This window comes from Chelonia mydas, chromosome 6, assembly GCF_015237465.2.
Source record: "Chelonia mydas isolate rCheMyd1 chromosome 6, rCheMyd1.pri.v2, whole genome shotgun sequence".
In the NCBI taxonomy this organism is placed as follows: Eukaryota; Metazoa; Chordata; order Testudines; family Cheloniidae; genus Chelonia; species Chelonia mydas.
The window spans coordinates 65,323,979-65,351,818 of record NC_051246.2 but is presented as its reverse complement, the minus strand read 5'-3'; the positions used below and the strand labels follow the sequence as shown (position 1 = coordinate 65,351,818).

General features: G+C 45.5%; 1 long non-coding RNA gene across 1 annotated transcript; it reads left to right on the top strand.

Moving 5' to 3' along the window:
* The first annotated feature begins 273 nt into the window (after positions 1-273).
* Positions 274-26,363, top strand: LOC114021912. The gene is made up of 3 exons (XR_006291420.1): positions 274-439; positions 10,513-10,622; positions 24,509-26,363. It is a non-coding gene; the product is annotated as an uncharacterized LOC114021912 (long non-coding RNA).
* The last annotated feature ends 1,477 nt before the right edge of the window (positions 26,364-27,840 follow it).

The following is a 27,840-nucleotide window of genomic DNA, read 5'->3' as shown; positions in this document are numbered from 1 at the left end:
CCTATTTGCCCAACCTCCTCTGGACGTGAGGCATGCAGAGTGAGGTGGGTTCTTCATGGGGGTGGGAAACCGGTCTCTCTGCTGTCTATTTTTTGATGTGCTGGGTTTAGTCTGTTTTAAATAGATGTAATGTGCCTGGAATATGAAAGGGGAGTGATAAAGCAAAACACGTTTAAAAACAACATCCTGCAAACTCTTGCGTTTCTCTCTTCCTGCTTCTATTTTGCTCTGTCAGTGCAGTATAGTTAAGAGATGAATAAAAGGAAAACTGTCTCCAGCTGTGATTTAAGAACTCGGAGTAAAACAGGAAGGTTGTTACAAGCTCCTCAAGCACTTGGACTGTCTGTCAGTACAGTGCCTACCCCAATGGGACCCTGGTCTATGACTGGGCCTCTAGCTGCTACCACAATATAAACAGAGAATGCAATGAGCTGCCCAGGTAAGGCTGTCTTAGAAAGCAGAATGCGCATGTGCAAAAGGACATGTAGGAGGTTGCTGCTAAATGATGTGGGTGGGTAGAGCAAATCCATACAACACTTTATAAACAGAGGTTGGAGCAGGGATCGGGCCTTCTTGTGTTCACACAGTACTAACTTTCCGTTGCTGTTGCGAGTGCTACAAGCAGCAATGAACTGGCTCTCCAGAAATGCCTCAAGAACTGGTGGAGTGTTGTGAGGAGGATCTGGGGTGGGAAGAATACCAGGAGCCTTTGAGTCTGAGTCTGGAGAGCAGGAGCTTGGGGAACCTATAGAGAGAGAAGCTGCAACAGGGAGAGAAGATTAGGGGGAGGGGTTGGTTTCCAAAGCTGATGTAAAGCAGTAGTGTTGCAGAGGTGTGGATGGACAGACACACATGGGTGAGGAGAGGGAGTCCAGAGCAAAAGACAATGCTGAAGCTGCAAACCATGGAAGCCAATGGAAGGGCTGAGCTGAGATGAAATTATGCTTGGGGAGGCGCCTCACGCCCAAAGAACCATGTCTGTTTTTGAAAGTTGCAGGAAATGGAAAGCCAGACAATGTGGGCCGGGGACAAAGTCACAGAGGTTGAAAAATGGTCTGAGGAGTAACAGCAGTAGCTATGGTTATTATACGCAGTGAAAAGACGAGTGGAGTGAAAAGTAGATGGAAAAACAACTGAGGGCCAAGAATGGAGTCTTGTTGGGACAACAGAGAACTGGGTCCAGAGGAGGAGCCCATACTGGAGACAGTTTGGTAAGAACAGAGCCAGAATAGGAGGGAAGTGCAGGAATCATTGCATTGGCTGGGGGGCTAAGTCTAGGGAGAAGGAGTGCTCCATGATGCCAAAGGCTGCACTGAGGTAAGGAAGGAGGAATTGAGACAGCTTCTGTCTTTCCTCAAGAAATGGGAGTTCAGGTAGGCACCCTAGTAACATGAGAATCCTGTCAGCAAAGATTTGGGAATAGTGTTTCATGAACTCATGGAACTACACTTAGAACTTTGAAAAGGGCCAATTTAATCCAGATCATTAGAAGATGATACTGTGCAGTGGTGTACGTTATCCTTTGTTCTGAGACTCTGTGGCTCCATGTCTGCTTTTCACAAAGCCTGTACGTTTTCTCTAGAAAACTTCCAATTAAAAAAAGTTCTTTAAAACACCCTAAATCAATACCTGCTGTGCTGTGACTAAGCCCCTCAGGCAGCATTGTAGCTAATTTATAACCTCCCCTTCTGAATGAAGGGGGGTTCTGCTGGAAACAGACACATTAAGCATAGGCAAGGGCATTGAGGAATACAATTCTGCAGTAAACCAGGGAGGAAATGGGAATGTGGGTGGGTGGCTGCCAGGTGTGACAGTTTCTTATGTTTCCTCATGGGTAGACCAGAACTCCTGTTTGGTTAGCACAGCTTTCTGGGCTGGGTGGGGTTTATTATACTGCAAATGTTTGGAATTCTAGGTCTTAATTTTCCAAAGATTTTTAATGTTGTTTTGTTGTTAGCATTCTCTCCGCCTCTTCTTGGTGACGTGGCTTTAATCAAAACTGTGCTGCTTTACAGGGATGCAAAGGATGAGCTTGGAGCCCTCATTCCTTCTGCAAATTAATCTTTTTACGGTTTTATTTTTATGTCCTCCTCCACCCACCCACCACTACCACTTGCTCAACACATGGAAGTGAAACTTCTCCATTTAACGTTCTCCAGGCTTTATAACTGTCTGTGTAGCACATGGCTCCAGCTACACAACTGTCACAGAGGTCAGAGCCTGTGAGGTGGTGTTTCCCTCCCAGTTTCTAAATGGATGTTGGTATGTTGTAAAAAGAAGAATGGGAACCAGTGGAAACAAATTTATATTTCTCTTAGCTTTTCAAATCCTATTGCCCCTCTTTGGTGACATCGGGCAAAAATGCTTTGAAACTGGAATGCCCACCGTGGTAACAGCCCACCATCCTAGATGTCAGGTTTCAGAGTAACAGCCGTGTTAGTCTGTATTCGTAAAAAGAAAAGGAGTACTTGTGGCACCTTAGAGACTAACCAGTTTATTTGAGCATGAGCTTTCGTGAGCTACAGCTCACTTCATCGGATGCATAGCATATCGTGGAAACTGCAGAAGTCGTGGAAGTTTAGCCATGTGTCTTGCCTTCTCTCTGGAGTTTTATCTCCTACGTGGAAAAGGAGGGGGGATACAATTGGGCAGCAGTTGGAGTAACACAGATGGATACATTGTACTGCCCAGGTAGAAGTAATACTTAGCGCTTCTTTAGGTTTCCTTTCACATGTGGATCTGGAAGCACTTCACTAAAATGCTGAGCATTTCTTAAGGTAGGCAAATATCACTGTACCTATTTCATAGATGCAGAAACTGAACTACAAAGCAGTTAAATCAAGTGACTTGATCAAAGTTACACAGTCTGTCAGCAGAAGAGCTAGGAAAAGGACTTCTGACTTCTACCTTTCTGTTTTAATCTTTAGACCACAGCAAATATTTCCTGTACAGATGCCAATGTTGATTCACAGGACAAGGATGTGGAACACAAGTAATAGAAATACCAGTACTGCTTAGGTCTATAGTCACAGACCCTGAAAAAGAGACCAGAGTACGTGGAATAAAAGCAAGCAAAGTTATTTTTAAATGCTTTTGATATATGTGCTTTTAAGGAATTTCTTGGAAGACATGCTTGGAAGATATCAGCATTTACCCTCCTAATGACTGGGGAGAGTGAGATTCCACTGCAGTTCCAGCTTTTAGTTAAGGAGGCTATACAAATCCTGGTTTCGGCATGACTCTGCAGTCATGTGACCATGGAATGTCATGGAGTAGTCATGTCAACAATGGAGTAGTCATGTCCTTTCAGAAGTGCAGTAGTTCCCTGAAAAATTCCATTCTCATTTTCTCTCATCACCTCCAGATCTGATATGTTCAGTTTGTAAATCAAGCTTTTTTTTTTTTTCCTGCCAGCCCTAAAAATTCATCCTGGATCTAAAAGTAAAGACTGACTCCAGCTTGCTCCCTCTTACCTATGCTAGCCCAGCATGTCTCACAGCAGTAGAAAACCAGTAATAACTTTTTTCACTAAGTTCAGCCAATAGTCAGCTGAGCGCACACTGGGAACAGATCTGTCGAATGAGAGATCTGCCATTGTTACGGTCACTTTTCTGACAATAACAGCACTTTAAGATGGGTGTGAACAGCTGGAAAAGTTGTCTTTTTAAAAAAACAAACAGTTTGTGATAACTTTAAAACAGGCAGTTGGAAGAGTGAGCCTCGTGATGGAAATGGGAGGCAGGAGGCCTGCTGGGTTATCATATCGTTAGGGTTGGCAAGGACTTCTAGTGAGTCATCTAGACCATCCCTCTGACTACGGCAGGATTGATTTCATTATCCCGAAACCACCTCGGATACAGATGGCTGTCTAGTGTTAACCTTGAATGCTTCCACTGCCGACAAGCCCACAGAATTCCCTCAGCGGCATGTTCCATTGCTCAAGCTGTCCTAATGTTTACATATTTATCCTAATATTTACCTTGAATTTATCCTGTTGTAGTTTAAGTCCATTTATTTCTTGCCCTGTCCTTTTTGGCTAATCAAAATAGAACACTACCCTCTTGATAACATCTCTTTACATCCCTAACCTGGGTTAAGAAGAGCAGAATAACTGCCAAGATGGAGATAGATACTATCCTTCTACTAATACAACCAGATACAGCATTTAACCTTGGTCACAGCATCACATTGCTGACTTTTCTTCAGTTTGTCATCTTCTGAGGCCTGTGACACTTCTCTGTAGCTCTCCTGCCTAGCCAGTGCTCGCCCATGTCATGTTTGTGTGATGATTATTCCTTTACTGAATTTCATTTTTCTTTCCACTCTATTAAGAGCCTGCTCTGATTGTACTACTATCCTTCAGAGTATTTGGAACCCTCCAAGCAGCCCACCTGCTGAAGGTTTGGGTAATGTACTGTGGCAGTGGATAATACTTGATGCTTCAGTGTAAGTTGCACCCCTGAGCCCCATAGCACCTGGTCACTTGTACAGTCCTCCTCTTGAAGGAAAAAAATACTTCTTGTCTCTGGGGAGCTCAAACCCTGAACATAAGAGCCAGTTTAATCCCTCTTACCATGAATTTGCATAGTTATAACTGTCATAATGGTCATAAAATTATCCAGCCTTTTTAAAAAATCACCCATAGGGGAAGTCACAAGGTCCAGTACTATCAGCTCAGTTCCAAAGGGTGGCCATACACTACGTAAAGACGTAGTACCTTTTGTTTGCTCTGAGTGTACTGCCCTTTAGGTTTATCGACCGACTCTTTTGGTCTCATATTATTGGCCAGAATAAGAGAGAGGGATGTTTCACTTTTCGCTGTGTCCTTCATAATTTTGAATACACCAATCCAGTCTCCTTTGCTATTTTACCTTTTTATCCCAAATAATCCTAAATTTATATAATCTCTCGTCAAATGTAAATCCCACCTAGACCTCTAACAACTTTATTGCTTTTCTATGGATATTTTTTAACCGCTTTGTAGTGGGGCAGCTGCCCCACTCCAGGAGAGAAAAGGCTGGAACAGGCCAGAAAGGCTGTGCAGACCGGCAGCCAGTCAGCAAAGGCTTGTGAAAAGCCAATCAGGGCAAAGAAAGAGGCAACCAAAATTAGACACACACACTTCCAAAAAGAAAAGGAGTACTTGTGGCACCTTAGAGACTAACCAATTTATTTGAGCATGAGCTTTCGTGAGCTACAGCTCACTTCATCGGTGCATCCTTTTCTTTTTGCGAATACAGACTAACACGGCTGTTACTCTGAAACACTTCCAGAAGAGTTCATCATAACTGTCAGAACATTTAAAATCACTTTTAATGCAGCCAGGAGTATCATCTAATTTTTAAGCTGCTTCTCTGTACTGGACAGGCTACTTGATTCAACTATTAATGAAGGTCAAGATTTTCAAACCCGAGTTCTTAAAATTAGACTCCTAAATTCATATTTAGGTTCACAGGAGTTGCCATACTAGATCAGACCCACAGTCCATCCACTTCAATATCCTGTCTCTGACCGTGGCCAGATAGAAACTGTACATAGAGTTGTAAATAATTTTTATACCTCATAGCTTTTATATTAGTATAGTTTAGTTAGTATAGCTTGTTTTTCCCATCCTGGGGACTCCTTACCTGTGGTCTAGGGCTCTGGCTTCTGGCCTGGCTGAGAGTGGGGCCTTAGGGGGGAACAGGAGGAGCAGGGGTGGGGCCATTGAGAGGGGCTGAGCCTCGTGGCAAGGGGGGACTAAAGCCCACCTCAGTCCCCCACCAAGAAGAGGCTGGCACTGCCAGCAGCGGCTGGTGGTACCGCTTCACGCTTGCCCGAGACTTGCAGTTGGGGGGGGGAGCAACGCAACCTCCCTGCCTCCCAAATTATGCCCATGTTAAAAAGTGGATAGGCGTGCCTCTCCCCTGTCCTTGAGTGTTCTAACCCCAGCATTCAGCCACACCTCCACAGAAACATCAGAGGGCCAGAGGCCTTGATTCTTGGCCCCCTTTACCACCATGACCTCTACTCATTCCTAGCCATCTGCAAAGGGCTGTTTTTGCGTCTCGTTTTAGACCCGCCTTCTACCAAAGATGCCACAACCTCTTCCCCCATTATATTCAGAGACCATCTTGCAGTCTTCACCCACAGTTGGGACTTGATCATGACAGACAGTTGGGTCTTGGATATTATCCGTCAAGAATACTCCATGCAGTTCCTCTCCCTTCCCCCTTCAGGGACCACTCTCTCAAGGTGATTCTTCATCAAGAGGTGGACTCCTTTCTACAACAAGTGGCAATAGAGCACATCTCACCTCAGTATCAAAGGAGAGGGTTCTATTCCCAGTATTTCCTAGTCCTTCAAAAAGATGGAGGATGGATACCCATTCTGGACCTTTAACAACTAACCATCTTTATTAGAAAGTCGAAATTCAGGATGCTTACATTAGCATCGATAGTTCCCTCCCTATGGGAGGAGATGTAGTTCATGGCTCTCGACATGAAGGATGCATACTTTCATGTAGACATACCTCCTTCCTGCAGAAGGTTTCTGCAGCTTCTGGTGGGCCAAGAATATTTTAGTTCAGAGTCCTTCCCTTTGGGCTAGCAACAGCACCCAGAGTGTTTACAAAAGTTTTTTCTGTGGTGGCAGCCCAAATGAGATATCAGAGTTACACAGTTTCCCCATATCTGGACGATTGGCTCTCAGTAGGTCACTCGTGCCAAGAGTGGCAATGGGTTTTCTGCTCCATCTTCTAGCAACTCCGGACATCTGCCTAAACAAAGAAAAGTTTATTTTATCACCCACACAGAAAATAAACTTAATCGGCATGACACTGGACTCTGTTTCCATGAAAGCTTTCCTTCCCACAGAAAGATTTCAGTTAATGAGCAGCCTGATAGTCTGGATTACTCGCAGACCAAGAACTACAGTCAGAATGTGCCTTTTAGGCCACATGGCTGTGTGTACTTGTGAGATGCCATTCACCAAGCTTCATTTATGATGTCTGCAGGCCTTGTTCTGGTCTGTCTACATTCCAAAGATCACATCAATTTCAGGGTGTCTGTTCCCGCCAGAGCCATCGCCTGTCTGGCCTGGTGGTTGAACCTGGAGAGCGTGAGAGTGGGTGTTCCCTTCAACACTCCTATCCCCACTGCCATCATCACTTCCCTTCTGGGTTGGGGTGCTCACCTGAACAACCACACTGCACAAGGCACATGGACCCCACGAGAGGCAGGTTGCACATCAATATAATAGAACTTGCAGAGCCATTCTCCTGCTTATACATTCACACCATATCAGGGTGATTTCAGACAACATTACCACCGTCTTTTACATAAAGAAATAGGGGAGAGCAAGATCTTCTTCTCCTTTGTCTGGAAGTAGTCAGGCTTTGGAACTGGTGCATCCAGAACCACATCACTATCCAACCTCCCAGATGCTCAGCACTCGTTAGCAGACAACCCGAGCAGGCACTTCACCTCACAACTGGGAGGTTCACAACTCTGTCCTGAGAGAAATATTCACTCGATGGTGTACACCTCAGTGAGATCCCTTTGCATCCCAAATGAACAGAAATCTTCACCTGTACGGCTCCAGAGGAGCTATGGGCCATGACTCCCAGGGCAATGCTCTCCTGGTGCAATCACTTCAGCCAGGAAGGTGAGAGAGTTGTGAGCCCCCATAGCAGATGCTCCTTATAAGTTTTCTCACAGGGAAAAGGTGTCACTTTGCCTCCATCCTGAGTTCCTCCCCAAAGACATTTCTGAATTCCATGTCAACCAAAGTATCCATTTACCATGCTTCTGCCAAAGATAAAATACTTCATTCCCTTGATGTCAGATTTGCCCTGGCTTTTTACCTACAAAGGACCAAACCTATCAGAAAATCACCAAGATTTTTTCTTGCCATAACAGAAAGATCACAAGATCAAGCAATATCCTCTTAGAGAATCTCTTAGTGGTTTTCTGGGTGCATCACTGAGATTACACTGACCTTCTCCTGATGGAGTCAGTGCACACTCCATGAGGCCACAAGCTGCCTATAAAGTATCCCTGCAGGACATTCCAATACTAGACACGTGCAGAGCAACCACCTGGAGCTCCAGCCACACATTCACTAGATTCACTAGTGAACTTGCTAGTTCAGGCCTCTGCTGCAGATACAGCAGTGGGAACTGCAGCACTGCAAGAATCTTTGCTGCTGGCTTCCTCACACCCTGCTCCAGTCTGAGCACTGCTTGTCAGTCACCTCCAGCACTCAAAGAAGAAATTGAGATTACTTTGAGATGTGTGGTCCCTATCTGTATTACACTACCTGTCCTCTATCCCCTCTGCTTCGATCATATTGGTTTCACGATATGGAGAGGTGTCAGCGCACACTGCCTCACATTCCCTACGTTGGGAGCGTGAGGTGATCTACTGCGTACATGCAGGCCAATGGACACTGTTTGTTAGAATTTCTGGACTCAGGTGCATGCTGTGCATGCCTGCCCACACGTGGAATACACATAGAGATCACACATCTCGAAAAACCTTCAGTTACTGGTAAGTTACCTCCATTTCAGAGGCCACTGGCATTCTTACCAATGTTCATTATCTTACATTTCTTCAAGTTAAATGCATTTGGCTGTGTTGCTGCCCAACTTTCCAAAGTGTTTAAATCTTTGCAGAATGCCTCATAAGCCTCCATCATTCACCACAGTAACTTAAAGTATGGCTTTACTCTGAAAAGTGGCTCTGTAAATAGGGCATCTTGAGAGTCTAGGTTTGTCTCTCAATTGCTACAGATCAGCTCTGTGTCGTTTACAAGTAAAATGGCTTTTTCTAACCATCAGTCCAGAAAACTCAACCTGGAATCTGAAAGTCAAGCTGGATTTTTTTATGAATCCTGCCTCACTAATAATAAAAATTCTGCAGTCAGGATCCGGCTAAAAATTCTGTCAGTGAGACAGAAGCAAAGTGAGACTCCTGGGCTAGCCAGAGTAAAAAAGTAAAATCTTATTTTAGTTACTAAAAACAGCAGCTATGACTCTGACTACCCATAAGGAGCAGATGTGTTGACTAAAAGGTAACATGTTTACATAGCCAATATTCAGAGAGTGTGTCAGCCAACTGGGACAAAGGTGGTCTAGCCTAGTGGTCCAGAGCAGGCATCAGAACCAAGGACTAGGGTCAGAGCTAGGGTCACTAGTTGGAAGCTGGAGTCATTGGTCAAGCTGGAGGGCAGGAACTGGAGCGAGCAGGGTATTAGGCAAGGAGGGTTCAAGGCAGGGGCAGGACAGAGGCAAGGCTCGGGGCAGGGCAGGGGCAGCAGGAACAAGGTAGCACGGGGTGAACATGAGCACTGAGCATCCAGCAAGGTGCTGCTGCTGCTGACTTAAGAGCTGGCCTGCTGGCCCCTCCAGCCAATTAGGTGGTCTGGCTAATCAGGCAGCCTGCTGTTGGCCAGCTGTACTAATGAAGCTGCCTGGAGATTAGCTCTGCTGCGGGCCCTGATTCCTGACAGAGTGGAACCACGCTTTAATATTACCAGCAGCTAGCACCCACTGTCTGCCTCTTCCTCCATATGTAAAATAGTATTGATCTTTATACCAGTCCCTGGGACATCCACGGACAGCTCTTGACTCGGAGGAGTAGCCATTAACTTTGTTTCCTATTCCTTAACTGACTTTTAATGCATGAAAAACTTTGCCCCTTGACCTCTGGTTATTTATTTTCTGTTATAGTCGTTTATAAGAGACCTTTATCAAAAGGTGTTTGAAAATTCATGGGACCACAGTCTGTTTATTGGGTCACCCTTATCTGCTCTTTCAATGGCCTTTCTAATGCAGACTATGGCTGTATTCTCACATGCAAAATGATTAGCAATTGAAACCAGGCAGTGTGATAAAACTTTATCCCTGCACCCCAGAAGGGGTTAAGGTGAGAACATCGTTGGAAAGTGAGTCAGAGTAGGTGTGTAGTAAAGGACAGAAATGAGTGCAGGCAGCATATGGGCCGCGTTCTCTTTGGATTCAGTTCAAGCACAAAGCGTATGTTGTGCTTGCTGTGTGGTAGTTCAGCTGACAGGAAGTTGCAGAGGTCTGCTGAAGAGAGAGAGGCCGCTCTCCTCCCTTCCCCCGCCCCCCCCCAGCCCTCCCTAATCAGCAAGTTCTGCAGGAGGCAGAAGGAGCTGATTCAGTTTAGTTACCTTATTATAGAGACTGCTTAGGAGAAGGGGGAGGAAGAAATAGTGTCCATTTTCTGAAGCTAATTTAAGTCTCAGTGGTATCAGCAAAAAAACGAGGAGTCCTTGTGGCACCTTAGAGACTAACAAGTTTATTTGGGCATAAGCTTTCATGGGCTAGAACCCACTTCATCAGATGCATCTAGTGGTAAATACAGAAACAGGTATAAATATATGAAAGGATGTGGGTTGCTTGCGAAAGCTTATGCCCAAATAAATTTGTTAGTCTTTAAGGTGCCACAAGGACTCCTCATTTTTTTTTTTGTTGTTGTTGCTAATTTAAGTCCTCATTGTCATCTGCAGAGCAAGCCATGATGGATCCATCTCTGGGTGCACCGGAGTCTGGCCACATCTGCTTAGGATTTCACAAGCAGAGAACAGACCCTGCGTTAAAGCTGGGAGAATATGTTGAGGTAATGTGTTCCTGGGCTACGGCCCTAAACTTCCACAGCATGTGGCAAACTACTGACAAACAATAATCAGACACTCACTCTCTTTTCCTAATCGTGTTTTTATTTCCCCTGCTTCTCTCCTATCCTCCAGTGTACCTAGCAGGTATTCTCAGCCCAAGGCAGGGCAAAGTCTACTATCATCTCTGCTCCTGATAATCCATCTCCATTAGTTGTTCTCATTCTTACTGTAGGGCAAAGGCCTTTCCTGTCCGTCCGCCCACGTCAGCCACTCTCAGCTCACTGCAGGCCCTTCAGCACTGTTCTCCTGTTCATCCATCTGTAGCAGCTATTGTAGCCCTGCTGCTGGGACAGGTCTCTCCAGCATTGCTTCTGCCCATTCATCCATCTCCACCATTCCCAGCCCCACTGCAGAGCAAAAGCCGGTTTGGTGTTGCTCTTCCTGCCCATCCAGTTGAAGGGCTTTTCTGGAATTTCAGCAGCTTGGACAATGCTAGTTGGGCTGGGTGTGACATTTAGATAACTGTGTCTTTGCTCACCATCACTACGGTAAAAGCTGTTAGGGACAAATGTCCCTATTGGCATCATGTGTGGGTCCTTTGTCAGAATTGCTGCCACGAATTATATGACTATGAAGTGGTGTCCAGTGTCTGAGTGGCCTCCTTTTCCTGCCCTCACTTCTCAAAATAATAGCTTCCTGGGGGAAGAGACTGAGTGGTGTACTTCACCAAAAGATTTCTCCTGTATCCCTCTGGTTCCTCCTCAGATGCCACGTGGATTTATATTTTTGGAACCAAATCTTGTCTAGAGACTAATTCCAAGGCCCTCTGCTAGCATTCGAGGTCTGTGTGCATTTCTCGTGGCAGGAACACCCAGCCTTTGGGTAGTATAGGATGCACATCAAGCTCTTCTATCTCATAACATGCCTGCTGACCACCTAGCTCAGCTGCACATGTGGTAGTGGAGTTTGGACTGTCCTTCATTTTCATCTGTGCCCCCATATTAAGCATGGCTATTTCAGTTAACTCACCCTATCATTCCTTCTTCTTCTTAACTGGCCCAATTCACTCCGAGCCAACTCTGCCCCACAAAAGCACACAGATGAACAAAATTTTCCAAGAAAACTGTACATGCGATTTTTGATTTCTTAGGGCCAAATGCTACAATTCTCAGCTGTAAGCTGGAAACTCCGTAGGACAAGGAAATGTCTTTTGACATGTCTATAGACAGCATCAGGCACACCAGTGACGCTGTAATAGTCAGTCACAGACAAATTGCATTGTTAAGTTGGAGCTAAGGTAGTGATCACGTATCAATAACTTAAGTCTAAAAAAAATTACAAGAATGTTGTAAAAACAATGAGGAGTAGTTGTGGCACCTTAGAGACTAATACATTTATTTGGGAATAAGCTTTTGTGGGCTAAAACCAGTGGTGAGCTGGAGCCAGTTCGCACTGGTTCGCTAGAACAGGTTGTTAAATTTAGAAGCCCTTGTAGAACCGGTTGTTCCGCTTCTAAATTTAACCGGCCTTAGGCACCTGGAGCACCCAAGGGGAAAATTAGGCACCCACCTTCGGCACCAAATGCACCCAGCCCTGGAGCACCCAAGGGGAAAATTTGGTGGGAGCAGAGCACCCACCGGCAGCTCCCCACCCCACCCCCGGCCCCAGCTCACCTCCGCTCCGCTTCCGGCTCCTCCCCTGAACGCACCGCCCCGCTCTGCTTCTCCGCCCCCCGAGGCTTCCCGCGAATCAGCTACTCCCACGGGAAGCTGGGGCAGGCTGAGAAGCAGGCCACGGCTTCCCGCTCAGGCCCAGGGAGGCAGAGGTGAACTGGGGCAGGGGGGCACGAGCAGGGCTGCCCGCGCCACAGCAGGTAACCCCGGGGGGGGAGGGGCCGCAGGGGAACTGCTCCCTGCCCCAGCTCACCTTGGCCTGAGCAGGAAGCCGCAGCCTGCTTCTCAGCCTTCCCAGGCTTCCTGCCGAACAGCTGATTCGCGGGAAGCCGGGGCGGGGGAGAAGCAGAGCGGGGCAGTGCATTCAGCGGAGGAAGCGGAGCGGAGGTGAGGTGAGCTGGGGCCGGACACGGGGTGGGGAGCTGCTGGTGGATGCTCTGCACCCACCAAATTTTCCCTGTGGGGGCTCCAGCCATGGAGCACCCAGGGAGTCGGCGCCTAAGTCGCCACTTTTGATGTGATCAGTGGGGGAGCGGCTGCTCCCTCTGCTCCCCCCCAGCTACACTCTCCCACCCCTAGGAGCCAGAGGGACCTGCCGTATGCTTCCTGGGAGCTGCCCCAGGTAAGCACCGCCAGGACTCCCCACGTCGCCCCGCGGCAGGTCTCTCTGGCTCTTAGGGGCGGGGTGGGCACCCACTACGGTGGCCCACGAGACCCTCCTGCCCGGTTCTGGGGGCAGTCAGGGGACAGGAGAGGGGGGTGGATGGGGCAGGGGTCCTGGGGAGGTGCATCAAGGAACACGGGGGGTTGGATGGGGCAGGAGTCCCGGAGGGTGGGGGTGGGCAACGACTCCCTCATGGGGTGAGGAGGGAACCCGTTGTTAAGATTTTGGCAGCTCATCACTGGCTAAAACGCACTTCATCAGATTCATGAAGTGGAAAATACAGTAGGTACGTATATATACACACTACATGAAAAGATGGGAGTTGCCTTACCAAGTGGGGGGTCAGTGCTAACGAGACAATTCAATTAAAGTGGAAGTGGGCTGTTCTCAACAGTAGAATACCAAGGAAGGAAAAATCACTTTTGAATGTTGTAGTCATCACTCATCAGCAAAGAAACAAAGAAACAGCTTTAATAAACTCCAAACATTAGAAATCCAGGAAACTCAGAGTCAAGATTGAACTGAAAGAAAGTCAAACATGGATGCATGAAAATACACAGTTAAGGCCCCTATACAGCCTTAATTCTTCACCTGACTGATGGCAGACTCTGCCCTTGCCTTCTGTGTTCCTTTTATACCTAGGGCCTGATCTTACTCATGTGAGTTTGTGTTATTTTTTGTTTGTGTAACTCATTGTTAGTTTGTGTAACTCATTGTGTTATTTTTTAACCAATTACCTTTTCTAAGTTCAAAGACTAAGGCTGAGGTCATCTTGTTTGGAAAAGCCACTGTATTTCCTATCCCACTTCCCTTCTTCAACTTTCTCACAAGGTCTCTAATAAGAAGCATATAGTCTTTGGAGAAATCTACATTTGGAGAGGACATTGCACTTGTACAGCTTGTACCGACAGGCATGTAAGACACTCATTGTAAGTGTGAAGTTTTGTCACCACATTAACCTTTGCTCTTTTCATATAAGTGCAATAATTCCCTAGCTGGGCCGAGCAGGTTTGTACATATAAACACATTAGCACTGTATTTACTGATAATTGTTTAACTGTTGTCACATGGAGCTTTAATGAAGAATGGGAAATAGTGCAAATCCTTTTTTTTTTTTTCCTGTGGCCAGCAAGTAAAAAGGCCAGAGTTGGCACAATCACTAAATACTTAGGAGTTAGGAATTCTAGTATTTGTGGTCACTGATTAGATCAGACTTTGTTATGAATGGATAAGGATCTCAGGGTTTCTGGGCCCGATTCTCTCCTGTGTCTGAACTCCATCCTGCACGGTGAAGTGGGGGAGGCATCAAAATACAAAATGTAAACAAACACCATGAATGGCAAAAAGTAAATTGGGATCTAAAATCATTATATTTAATTATTATTTATTTATTTGCATTACTGTAGCACCTAGGAGCCCTAGTCATGGAGCGGGACTCCATTGTGCTAGGTGCTGTACAAACACAGAAAACAAAATGACCTTCCCTGCCCCAAACAGCTCACAATCTAAGTCAGTGGTCCCCAAACTTTGTGGCGTGCCCCCCTAACGGGGCACGGAGGAACGTTTGGGGGGGCAGGGAGGGAGTGCCACCCTGCCCCACTCTGCTCCCAGCTCTGCTCTGGCCCCAGCCACAGCTCCACTCCTGGCCCTGGCCCCACCCCCAGCTGTGGCCCCAGACTAAGTCCCTGGCTCCCAGCCCATCTGTGGCTCCAAACCTGGCCACGGCTGCTGGCTCTGACTGTGGCCTGACCACAGCTCCACTCCCAGTCCTGGTCCCAGACCCGCCCCTGGCCTTGACCCCTGGTTTCTGACCCAGCCATGGCTCCGGCTCCAGCCCCAGCCTCAGCCCCCTATTCACCCCCCACACCAGATCCATAGCCTTACTCCAGCCCTGGCTCCTGATCAAAGCTCCGGGGGAACGGGGAGGAGGATGAGGACAAGGGTAAGGAGGGACCACTGATCTAAGTAGAAACATTATGTCTTACCTATCAGAAGTGTTATTTATTAGTAAAGGAGGAACGAGCATTTTAAAAGAAGGATTTTGAGCTTAAGTGTCCCTTTAAAGTTGTACTTTTATTAGCAGTTCTTTACTTTTTCACTGTCAGATGGATCGCTACATCTTAAACACGGAGGGCCAGATTCTCCACTCCAGTGGCATGAAAAGGCCAGAAAGCACAGTGCAATTCCTGCCAGGGGGGAATCCCTGAGTGGCATGGAGCAAGCATAACCTCTCCTATGCTACCTTCCCCCAGCCCCTAGTGTAGGGGATATGGCGAGGAGCAAGGGATTGGCTGGAGTGCTACTGTACTCCAGTGATTCCCCAAGTAGGACACTGGCCTGTTGGGGCCACAGCCAGCTGCCATAGTGTACAGCAGCCCCAAGATTGCTCTAAACTATTCGGGGGATGGGGATGCGTAGAACCAGCTTCATGATTGGGGACCCACAAATGGTTCTTCCCTCAGCTTCTTCAGGTGCTTATAGGGAGGAGAGAATTGGGCCACTAGAACCCAATCCAGCTCCCAGTAAAATCAATGTTACAACTACTTAATTCAGCTGTGCAGAATTGGTCCTTGAGTTACTGTTATCATTCATCTCTGCTGAAGAACCAAAACATAATATTCCATATTAAGTCCAAAACAGGAGTAATGAGTTGCAAGTCAAGACTGAGGAGCAGAGCTATGTGAAAGCCTGGGGACTTGAATAGCAATTGGTGCTGCAAGCTGGGACTGAGAAGCCGTGGTAGCGCTGTACGTAGGCCCAGTTTTGACTAGAAAAGAGTACTTCAGGAGTGATGTGATGTGACGTGGCAGGGGGTGTCTTAGTGCTTGAAAACCAGGGGGTGCTCCATATCAGCTCTGAGTGCCTTTGGGCTCAGCAGGGCTGGGCTGTACAGAAATGTGCAAGCCAAATATCATGGGTGCCCCAGAATTTAAATAGCAGAAGGTGCTGCGGATTTTTATTGTGGTACACCAGCAGAGCAGTCAGGGGGAACCTTGCCGACACCATACCTACCTCTAGACAGTTGTACCAATCCCTGGTTTCATCCACTGGGTAGAATATTAAAGAAGAAGAGGAAAGAAAGACAGCAAGTGAGAGGACGAAAAGAAACAGAAAAAGACCCCCAAACGTATTTTGGGAGAAGGGCTGGATTTTGAAACACTTGTGATCATGTCTGGCCTTTAAACTAGTCAGCAGTCTTTCATGTGTGCGAAATGTGTCAGGGAATGTCACTGCAATACCTGTGAAATACAGCTAGCCTCAGCAAGGGTACTGAACCAGGAAACTCAGTATTTCCTTGGCCACTTCATACATAATAATATGGTTAAACTCCTCAGCATGCTTTGTTATAACACACATCTTATTAGCCCTGGCTGATGAGAACAGCAGCCATCAAGAGACCAAACTGACATCATTCACAAACTCATAGTTTAGAGTAGAGCCTGAAGTATCTTCCTATGCCAGCAGCCATGCCTGACTGGGTTGAACTGGCTGTACTGAACTTTCAGCCATTTTCCTAGAGGAGGAGAAATAATAAGAATTAGCCCGAGTGGCTTTTTTTGTTTCCTATGTTTTCTGCCATTCGGCAAATGATCACAGAGCAGGTGGAGGTGGGTTGAGTCTTTGCCAATTAAAAAAGGGAAAAACTCTTGTTTTACTTGGCTGAAGGAGGAGAGAAAAAGTACTGCTTGAGATCTGACACAATGTTCAGATCCAAAATTCCCCCAAGTTCACAGGGTTTGGGTTCTGGGATTTGGGTTCAAAGAGAGAATCTAGTTGCCAAATTCAGCTCTGGATCCGAATCCCAACTTCCCAAGGTTAGGTATGGATGCTTGGGAGGGTGGGGTAGTCAGTTGGTTCAGGGTCATTTCTAACTGCAAGGCACAGGAGTCCTTGTCAATCAGTGCGTTTGACTGCAGTATTGGTTCCTGTGGACAAACCTAGCAGCTGGCTCTGACTGGTTTTGTCTAATTTAATCAGGGTGAATTTTAGGGCTCAGGGAAATGGGAAACTGGATACAGCAATAAAGAGTGCAGGCCTTTGCTATACGAAGTTCTCCAGCTAGTTCTATGAGCTGCTCTTCTTATCATAGGCTCCCTAAAATAGCTCTGCTATGATGCACTTAGTCTAGACATGCAACACCCCAAATATTCTAGTCCTGGCTATTCCTCTGGAAAGAGACTGCCAGTCATGTTATGTTGTGTTGCAGTTTTGTGGCTGAGACAAAAGGAGACCACATTAGATCGAATTCCTTTTCACTTGTGGTATACCTGCTTGAGCCTCTGAAGGCTGCCATAAAACTAATAATACTGTAAAAAAAAGAATTGATTAAAAATTCCTTAAGTAGAATTTGAAAGTGCAAGGCAAACATTAATATGGAGATAAGGTTCGACTTCTGTGCTGAACATACTCATTAATCAGGCTATAGAGAGAGGATAATTAAGCACATAAATGCATTTTAATTGACCTTTTACAAATATTTTCCCCTGCTATGAAATCTTGGTTCTTCGTGGTTCACCAAAGAGATTCCCAGAATGCATCATTCTGTGGCAGATCACAAATATCATGGGCTGTAATGAGACTTTTGGGAATTGTGATATTGCATTCTGGGATCTCTTCAGTGAGCCAGCAAGAACAAAGAGGATTCCCTCAGATGGAAAAATAATTTTTGAAAGGTGGGTTAAAACTGATTGCTGTGTTGAATGCCCTTCACTCCCCAGCCCCAACCCAATCTGGTTCCTTGGGACATTCAGCACAGAAATCTGCATTTAAATCAATTTTAATCATTGCACTTCACCTTGGAATTCAGGCCATCATCTGAAAGACCAGAGGAGTAATCTACTAACTCTGCACTCCTTGAGGGAGGCATCCATTCCCCCACTTCAGTGAAAACATATTGCAGTAATGACTGGTGAGCCCTGACTATACACAGAGCTTCTCATTTACTCCCCCAACTCTGCCTGTCTCCAACAGAAGTGTAGACAGTTTGATTGGACAGGCAGAATAAGAGAGGAGGCTATTTAAAACCAGCCCAGCATATATGTAATGGTTTTGTTGTTGTTTTTTTTAACAGTATGTGCCTAGAATGATTTTGCAGCCTCTGCATATGAAAATTGCTTGACCCATCTCCACTTTTTCAGAGAATGAATGCACTAAAATTCAGCACTGTTTTTGACGGCCACATCCATAGTTTTGACCCATTCTAATGTGTATGAGGTTTTTCTACCAACTTTCAAATGTCGCCAGCCTCCAAGAGGCCTAAGCAAAGCTGGAACCTACAGGGACAACTGATGAGCCAGAGACTATAAGGATCTTACTCTGCTCTGCCTAGCACCTTGTGTAGTCATTTCTACCTGTACAAAGTCAGTGCAAAGTGGATATAAAATACAACCAAGCAGAATTAACCATTCACCTACACAAGTGGTAGCATTTCTCATCTACTTGGCTCTCCCCTTCCTCATGTGTAACTGACTGCACAAGGTGTCAGGCAGTGGAGTATTAGGCTGTAAGTAGCTGGAGCTTTTAGGGGATGTGCCGGTAGGCCCCAAAAGAGTTCAGTGCAGAGCTTCTGTGAGGGTGACGGGAACAAAAGGCAGTGTCTTCATTGCCTAGCCCTTTGTCAGTTTAGACATGGCTAAAAGGGCCAAGACTCACTGGACTGGCTGAGCTGTGCTTGGTGCAAATCCAGAGGGAGTTCAGCAAGGTGACTTTGAGCCTTATTTCTGGCTCCCTGAGCTGGGAATCAGCACACAAACTTCTGGTCCTTCACACAATTTAAAGCATCCTCAGGGCGGTTCTATTTTACAGCAGCTATCTATGGTCCAAAGTGGCCTTACAGTAGCTGGAAATCAAGTGCACTTAGTGGTAGATCCCCAGCCAGACACATTTTTCCCTGGACCATATCCCCAGTGCTGGGTTTGGGAGGGACAGGTGGCATAACAGCTGCTTCACTGGCCCAGTCCTATGCAGACTGGAGATTGCCCTACACTGGGGGAATCCCAGATAGTTAGTTCAGCTTTGGGTTGCCACCTCTGAGGTACAAAAAACCCCAGACACACAGGATGATCGTGAGCCCATAAAACTGGACAGCTGGCAGTGAGTACTGAGCCCCCCAGAGATATACCAGGACAGCTAGTTCTAAAACAGGACAATCCTGGGAAAACCTGGATAGGCACCCCTGGTTAAGCTGGGTTTGTGCACATCTGTTTTGTGCCCTTAGAACCATGCAGAGAAGACTTCACAAGGCTGATGATTCTGACCCAGAGAGTTCAAAGTCCTGTTGGGGTGTACTGCAAATTCACTGCTGCCTTGCACCGAGACGGACGTGTTTCTTAATCTGTGTGGAACCAGACCTAGGTGTAAGCAGCAATGAGAATCCGAGGTGCTGTGGGGAGGGGAGGCTTAAAGGAAGCTTTGGTAAACAATGTGACTAATTTCAAAAGTCCTCACCTAAGAGTGCTCTCCAAAATACTCCATTCTTAAGAGACCTTGGTATCTCTCTGCCTACTTGCGATAGTTCTAGAGTGCTTCCCATGTTGGTATCTAAGTGATGATACATTAGTTGGTTTGGTGTTTACTGTTGCTATTCCCCATTACTAAAAAATATCAATTTTAAATAATGAGACAGTGGGAGACTGGATGACTCAAGTGATTGGTAAGATATTAGAGAGCTTTTCACCTCTAGAGCCAGGCTCCAATCCTGCCCAGGTATATGGAGGCTATTCAGTGACCCTTGTGAAGTGGTGTTGATGTCTAGGGCCTGATCTACATGAAAATTAAGTCAGTTTAACTACATCGCTCAGGTGTGAAAAATCCATACCCCTGAGCAGTGTAGTTAAGCCAGCCTCACCTCCAGCATAGCCAGTGCCAGGTCGATGGAAGAATTCTTTTGTGGACCCCCTACTGCCTCTCTGGGAGGTGGATTACCTATGCCGATGGGAGAAGCCTCCCAGTGGTATAGGTAGTGTCTACACTGAAGTGCTACAGCGTTGCCAATGCAGTGGTGCAGCTGTGCCACTGTAGTGTTTGACTTGTAGACATACCCTTAGTGTCCCCATCCCAACACTCCCCTTGACAATCACTGCTAATTGACCTCCTGCTGACTGCCTCCGCTGAGAAGCCAAGGAATGAATGGGTCATGAAGATTCAATTCCTCTTTCACCACTGAGGTGGCTCTTCAGGTCCAGTTGGTAAAGGTGGAGGAAAGAAGCTTGCACTGCTGCTTCACATGCTGTACATATTCTGTAGACAAAGGATATGACATCCTCCGGGATGTCAACCCAGCATCCTTTTCCAGCACTAAATGTATGAAATGGTGATACAGTGAAAGAACATTGTTAATATAGTAAAGTGGTCATGATAGGGTTAACTGGATTACCCAGGGCATTATGGGATGGAGCCTTGCTCCACTCTTCCCTTACTGCATATTTAATCAGGGGATGTTTTTCTCCACCACTCTGTTGTGATGCAGCTGAACAAAGCAGCAAGTTTCCAGCCTGCAGTCCAGTGTGTGAAATGTTTTTTGTTGAACTGAGTGATCCCTTTACAAAAATCCAGGCTGCTAGATATAACTAGTGACCTTCCTAAGAAGGAAGGCCTTAGTTTCAGAATTCCCCTGAGGCAATTCCTGTAATTTAAAAAAAAAAAAAAAAAGACAAAACTCTGAATTGAATTAAATTAAATTAAATGTTTTTAAAAAGGTATTTCTCTGTCACCTACACTACTGCACTGGTAGTAGGTCCCATAAAAAAGAATTCTTGCTCCAACCCCAACCCTTCACCACAGAGGAACACCCCATCTCATTCCCTTGTGTTAGCACTTTATGGATGAGAAAGTAAACACATTCTTTGGGCACATCTTCACTGTAATCGCAGCATAGCACTGGGAGAGAGCTCTAAAAAACGGTCCTCCACGAGGGGAATAGCTCCCAGTGCTGGGAGCACAGCTGAAACTTGCAGCGCTCAGGGTTTGTTTTTTTCCACACACCCTGAGCAAGAAAGTTGCAGCGCTGTGAAGTGCCAGTGTAGACAAGCCCTAGATAAGGCCCCCTGGACAGAATCAGCTTTACATGTTGGTAGGATACTGACCAAGCAAGTGGCTTGCCTCCCTACCTCCTCTCTCCCTGTGAGTGTCATTGCCAGTCTCACTGGTGAGGGCACGACAACATATATCTCCCCAGAAATTATGCCTTTGGGTGCTGCTTTCCCTTCAGTTTCCTGATAAGACATTTGCTAGTGAGAGTTTTGGTAAATCGTAAGTTGCAGTGGCTTAGATTGATATGGCTCAATTTATGGCAGACCTCTACATCTCTTGACTGATTGTTAAATGCTTCAGCACTGTATTCTGCCATAGTCTCTGTGGAAGAATCTGATGGTATCCTCTGAAGTGCCAATTTATCATTGTGATTCAGCACCAGAGGGGAGTTTTTGCCTCATGTACCTGGTAGGTTTGGCTGCATTCATGCAGTTAATTAAACAAACAGTAGAAGATACAATAGGAAGGACTGAGGTCCCCCACATGCCTAATACCTCCCTCCATGTAAGCACAGGAAGCAGACAAATTATGGGCAGTAGACTGTGGATGCTCCCAGAACCTGATCTTAATGTATGGTCACTGCTCAGTGCTCTTAAAACAAGGGAGAAACCACTGACAGTTTTTACTAATGGAATATGCCTATTGGTGATCAGTTTAGCTCTGGGCACATGAGGAGAAGTCAGTGTGGTTATGTAACTAAGCCCATTTGTAATGTGAGAGACTGTTGATATCACAGTAACTGTCCATTTCCCCCCTGAATCCCAATACTGTGTATGGTGCTAGTACAGCGCCACAGCAGGGGCCAGAGAAATACTTTTGCGGGATAAATTTGAAGCACTCTCCCACCCCAGTAGCATTCCCTCAAACCCAAACTCTCCAACGCGGTTTTGCAAACAGCAACCTCACCATGCTACACCAGAGCTAGAAGGCCCTGGGGATAACAGGAGAGGAGGTGAGAAGAATAAAGGCGGTGGGTGGAGCTCAGTGCTGCCTCTTGGTGCCCTTCAGCCAGTTGGCAGGAGGGAGGCTCACCCAAAGCTTGTTCTGTTTGTCAGAGAAGACACTTGGTACGTCAGCGCCAGGTGGGGCCTGGCAGCAAAGTACAAACACTTGCCTGCTGCAGCATGCCCTGTTCCCACAGGTTAAGCTCACCCTCCTTCCCTTACAGCACTGCATCACAAAGCCACGAAGGCTGTCGAGAACTGCATGTCCTGGGTGTTATTAACCACACTTCCCCTGTTGGTTTACTTTGTTTCTGTGCTGGAACGGAGGCTTGGCTGGCGGTGCTGGAGGTGGGAGAGGGGGTTGTGGCGCTGACTAACACACTACAGCTTTGGGCAGGCGAGGTGGCTTTGCTGGCTCAGCGTTCAACACACTGTTTCTTTATGTCTAGTCTAAGAGCTTGTCTACATTTAAAAGGCTGGAGGGCCCAGCTGCACTGATGCAACTGCACTGCCGTCACGCTTCAGTGAAGACGCTGCCTACTCTGACAGGAGGGCTTCTCCTGTCAGTGTAGGTACTCCACCTCCCCGAGATGCAGTAGCTAGGTCAACATGGAAGCCCTCCCGTCAGCATAGCCCTGTCTACACCGGGAGTTAGTTCAGTATAAGTGCGTCACTCAGGGATGTGGATTGTACCAACATAAATTGCTAGTAGAAAAGGAGTACTTGTGGCACCTTAGAGACTAAGGTGCCACAAGTCCTCCTTTTCTTTTTGCGGATATGGCTGCTACTCTGAAACCTGTCATAAATTGCTAGTGTAGACCAAGGCTAAGCTGGAGCTATTCAAGAGGAATTTGGAGCTTCTTTACCATACACAGGTACTGATAGACCACAAACTGTCCACCTAATTTGGGTCTCCTGCCTCCAAAAGTGGCCAATACAGGGTGCTTCCCAGGAGGCTTGTAAACCTCCGCAGAGTCTCTTGTTGTACAATATTATCCCATGGGGAGGGCTGAGAAAACAAACTTTGCATCAACGTTTTTTCCAGATGAAATTGTTGTTTATACAGTATAGTGAATTACCGCCTGCCATCTAATTGGCTGAGATGGTCATGGGATGTAAAAGTTTTGCAGTATTGCCCACCCATAGGATATTATCCATGCTTCTGTAATGTCCCAATCAGACTGCTGCAATGCGTTCTACATGGGGTTACACTTTAAAACCGTCGGGAGAGGTTGGAGGACTCTGGAACTCATTTCCCACACCCCCTTTGGTCCAAAATGGCCCACAGTAGGTGACCTTCTGGGCAACCTGCAGAAGACAAATATCTGAGAGGGTTTTTGTAGAGGGCTATGGGCACGCTTCCCAGAGCAGTGAACAGGTGGAAAGGAGTTTCTGGTGGTGTCTGGCTAGCTGGGTTCCTGTTGAATTGAAATGCTGCTGAGATTCAGTTGCATTGTTAAAGGCTCCTAGAACCTTGGGTAGCCTTTTTTTTTTTTTTTTTTAGTTATTTAAAATAGAAATAAATAAATGAATACATACATATATCTAGTCTGTTAGAACTACTGACTGGTTCATCATAAGGTGAGACAAGAGCACATGAATAGTAGTGTGGTGTAGTGGTTAGAGTAAAGGACTAGCCATGGGCTCTGTTCCACATTGTGCCACTGACCTCCATTCCCACTCTAAAATGGGGGGAAATGATACTCCCCCTCTGCAAAGCACATGGAGATCCTTACTTGAAAGGTGTAACAGAACCTCAAAGCATGGTATTTTTTAACTATTACTATTGATTATTTAACTCCCCACATGAGCTAACCTTCAGGAGCCCCAGGAGAGAATATCTTTTCTGCAAAAAAAGACCTTCTACAGTATCTAAGGTAAAGGTACATCACACTTCTGCTGCATTTTAGGTATCAGTTAAATTATGGGAAAGTGTAGAAAAAATAAGGATATAAAATTATTTTTAAAACCTTCCAGAAGCAGCTGGAGGTACCCAAGAATACAGAGAGGAAAAGCTAAATTGGTTTCCAGCTGACTAGATCAAGAGAATATTAAAATGGCTATTAACTCATGAGCAAATCTGCTGCTTTTTGTTAACAGTAGGGCAAAGGAGCAGCAAAAGGACTATGCATCACTCATGTCTTACTTAAGCCTTATCTTTGGTGCTTAAATGGGACCTAACTATTGCATAGGCCTCGGGCTGGCCCTCTACACAGATGTGAATCTCATGTCTAGTCCACTGGTTTGCATTTAGCAGTTACCAGTGCATTGAAGCAGATTACAACTGTCTCGGCTGGGTATGTGCATGCTGGCACAGTACCTCCTTTTAAGAAAAGCTGCATTTGAAAATGAAAGAGGGGGTGGGGGGAGAACCATTTTCAAAATGTTAGTCCAAGCTGGCTGCCAGCATTGTTCTTACAGCTGTGCTTTTTTGTAACAGGAACATGTGACTCTGAATTTCAATATAACTGCAAAATGTTTTTGAGAAATGAGAGATAATTTTAAAGATGGTGCTGAATGCCTGAAATAACAAGGAGTGTTTGGCACATAACTGACTATAAACTTACCTTTTTTAGAATTTCAGGAGCTGCAAAGATGCACTGACCCAACACAGTTGTGCAAAGGCACCTCAGTCCATGTCTGCAGTACAACCTGCTACTCCAGTCCTGAACCCACACAGCTCTGCCAGAACATTTTAATACTGATCTGCATCATCTCCTGTTATTCTGATCTTTGGCTCCCTCCATATTTCTGCCAATGCAGCTCTATTTTCACTCTCTCTGCCCCCTCTTATTCCAGTCCTGGGTCCCCATCCTGTACTGCTAATGCATGGACATCAGTCATGATCATGATCTTCAGCACCCTCTAAAAACGGTTAATCAGTCTATTTACTGGTTTTGTGATCTTAAACCAGGTTTGAACTCAGCTCTCCAGAGGTGAAAGCATAATGCCTTATAGAGCATGCCAACCAATCCTGTCCCTAACCTAACAATATTTTAATCACAAAATCCAACCTCAAAACCCACAGCATTTTCAGTTACTGTATTTCATCACCACACAACTGAAAACAACTTTTTTTTTAACCACCCTTGTTTTTTTTGCACATGAATCATAAACCATGGAACTTAACAGATGGAAAAGACCTTGACACAAATCTTCTCTCACTTTTACTAGTGTAAATCTGGAGCAAGTCCACTTACTTCAGTGGTATTGTTCCAAATACACACCAGTATAAACAGAGCAGAATTTGGCCTGTAAGGCATTAGAGACCAGCTAGTGTCCATTGAAAAGCACTAGTACAGGTCTGTTAGCTACAGAATATTCTTTCACTCCATTTATTTTTAAATGTCCTAAGAGACTGAGTTTTCACCTCTTCCTTAGAAGACTATTTTCCTGCCTAATAACAGATTTACAATTAGGGTTTCTTTCCTGATATTCATCCTAAGTTTTCCTTTGTTTGGCTTTATCTTGTTATTCCTAGCCATCCCCCTAGGTTCACCCTAAGTAACATTTAATAATAATATTTTGTTCTTCTGTAGATCTGTGGGTCTTGAAGGGCTTAGCAAACATTAATTAATCTAACCTCACAAGCATCCTGGGAGGTGGGAGAATATTGTTCTATATTATTATCTGTTTTACTGATGGGAAACCTGAGACAGAGAGAGGTTAAGTTCATGCAGGAAGACTGCAGCAGAGCCAAGAAAGGGATCTTGATCTTCTGTCAGTCCTAAGCTATAACCACATGATCATCCTTCCTCCCATGGTGTTCACTCCCTTGTGGAATCACTAGACATTTCACAACCTGACAAAATAAATATTTACTGCTCCCAGCCTCAGTGGTGTCTGGCTACAGCTATGCTAGGACAATAGGTGATGCCCAGAGAACACGCTTGGTGTTTGAATTGATTAAGGGGCTAGAAGATTGAAAACTAAGGACTGGATGTGACCTGGTGTAAATCTGAGTTACTCTAAATTTAAATCGGGGTGTGACTAAAAGCAGAATTTGGCCCTAAGAGCCTGAATCTCCTCTCACTTATGTTTGTATAAAACAGAAGTATCTCCCCAGAAGTAAATGGAATGACACCAGTGTAAAACCAGTGCATGAGAGAGGCGAAACAGGCTCTTGATTATGCCTGTGAAAGTGAAGGAAGGTGCAAGGGGGCCTTCCCTCCTTTGCACTTCGGAGCGGGGCCAGGAAGAGGCCCTGCTCCGTGCTAACACCCACTAGGCACCAGCAGGGGCAGACAGCAGGGCCATATTCCCACTCCTTTCCTCTGAACAATTGGGGAGCACATGAAGTACCCTGCTAAGGGTGTTGCAGTGGGTATGTTCCCCCTGTGAACGGGGGAGCTCCCAGACACATTATGCCTCCCTGAAGTGCATCTCCAGGTGGTCTCCCAGGGCGGTGCAGCTCCAGCACAGGACTATGCCTAAATGGTACATATCAAGCTGTCAGTGGGGCTTGATTGTTAGCCCCATGTATGGGAGGTTAGGATGGGCACATGGTTTGTGAAGTGTAAGATTTTGTGAACCTTCTTATTTGGGGTTTTGCAAAATTAGAGTTCACAAAACCTTTTTCCTCTAGCAAAGTAAACCCACGTTTTTCTCAAGGCTGACTCACTGTTAAAACATAATGTTTTTCTAGCTAAAGAGAAGTCTGCACTATGTGTTAGAGATAAAACAACCTCCTCAAAACCAGGCTGATGTCCTACATATGGTATATATGCTCCATTTGTTGTTTTATTAGAATCTCTCAACCTGTCTCTCTCTCCCTCTCACCAAGCCTTTTTTCACAGTCCCTTGTGATGTTTTGTACTCACCACACTCGCTGCTCCATTTTTTTACCCTTCTTTGCCTGATGGATTATTTCACTCTGCCCCTCTCTCTGCCCATTTCATCATCATTTCCCCTACCTGGAATGCAAACCCAGTAACATTTGCATTCAAGTCCAACTTTCAAATCCACAGTAGTAGAGGGGGTTCAGAACAAACTCACCAATGTACAAACGCAAAGAAGTTGATGGAATTGTTTTGCGTTGTACAAGAGAATAGAATGAGGTGAGATGACAGTAAATTAAACAAAGAAAACATTAGATTGAATAGCAGAAAACATCCTCACTGAGTTTTGTTAGGCTGGGGAATAATTAGTTTCTCAAGGGAAGTGGTTGAACTCTGTCACATGGTATTTTAAAACTAGGCAGATGTTTTGCTCTTTAATGTATTATAGTGACAATCCTGCACCGACTCCACAGACAAGAGACTAAGTGAGTCAAGTTTCAGAGTAGCAGCCGTGTTAGTCTGTATTCGCAAAAAGAAAAGGAGTACTTGTGGCACCTTAGAAACTAACAAATTTATTTGAGCATAAGCTTTTGTGAGCTACAGCTCACTTCATCGGCTGCATTCAGTGGAAAGTATTTTCCACTGAATGCAGCCGATGAAGTGAGCTGTAGCTCACAAAAGCTTATGCTCAAATAAATCCACTGAATGCAGCCGATTACGTGAGCTGTAGCTCCCGAAAGCTTATGCTCAAATAAATTTGTTAGTCTCTAAGGTGCCACAAGTACTCCTTTTCTTTAAGTGAGTCAAGCAGGTCTTTGTCATTATAATTTGTATGATTCTTTACTCAGTAGGAGGTAACCCATAGTGATAGAGAAGAAGATGATCTCAAAGATGGGTCAGAAGTTTGCTGAAGGTGGAAAAAATGTTGCTTGTAAGGTTGGTATGAAGGAAGATTCCATGAAGTACATACAGAACAGAAACAAACCAACCAATGAAGTCAAGTAGAGTTTTGGTTTCAAAGGTGGCCTACCTTTAGTTCATCACCAGATGGGAGCTTTCCTCCAGATTCTACAGGAATAATTCCTTTTAAAAAATGCTTAACAAATGTAATTTGAGTTTCATATGAAAAA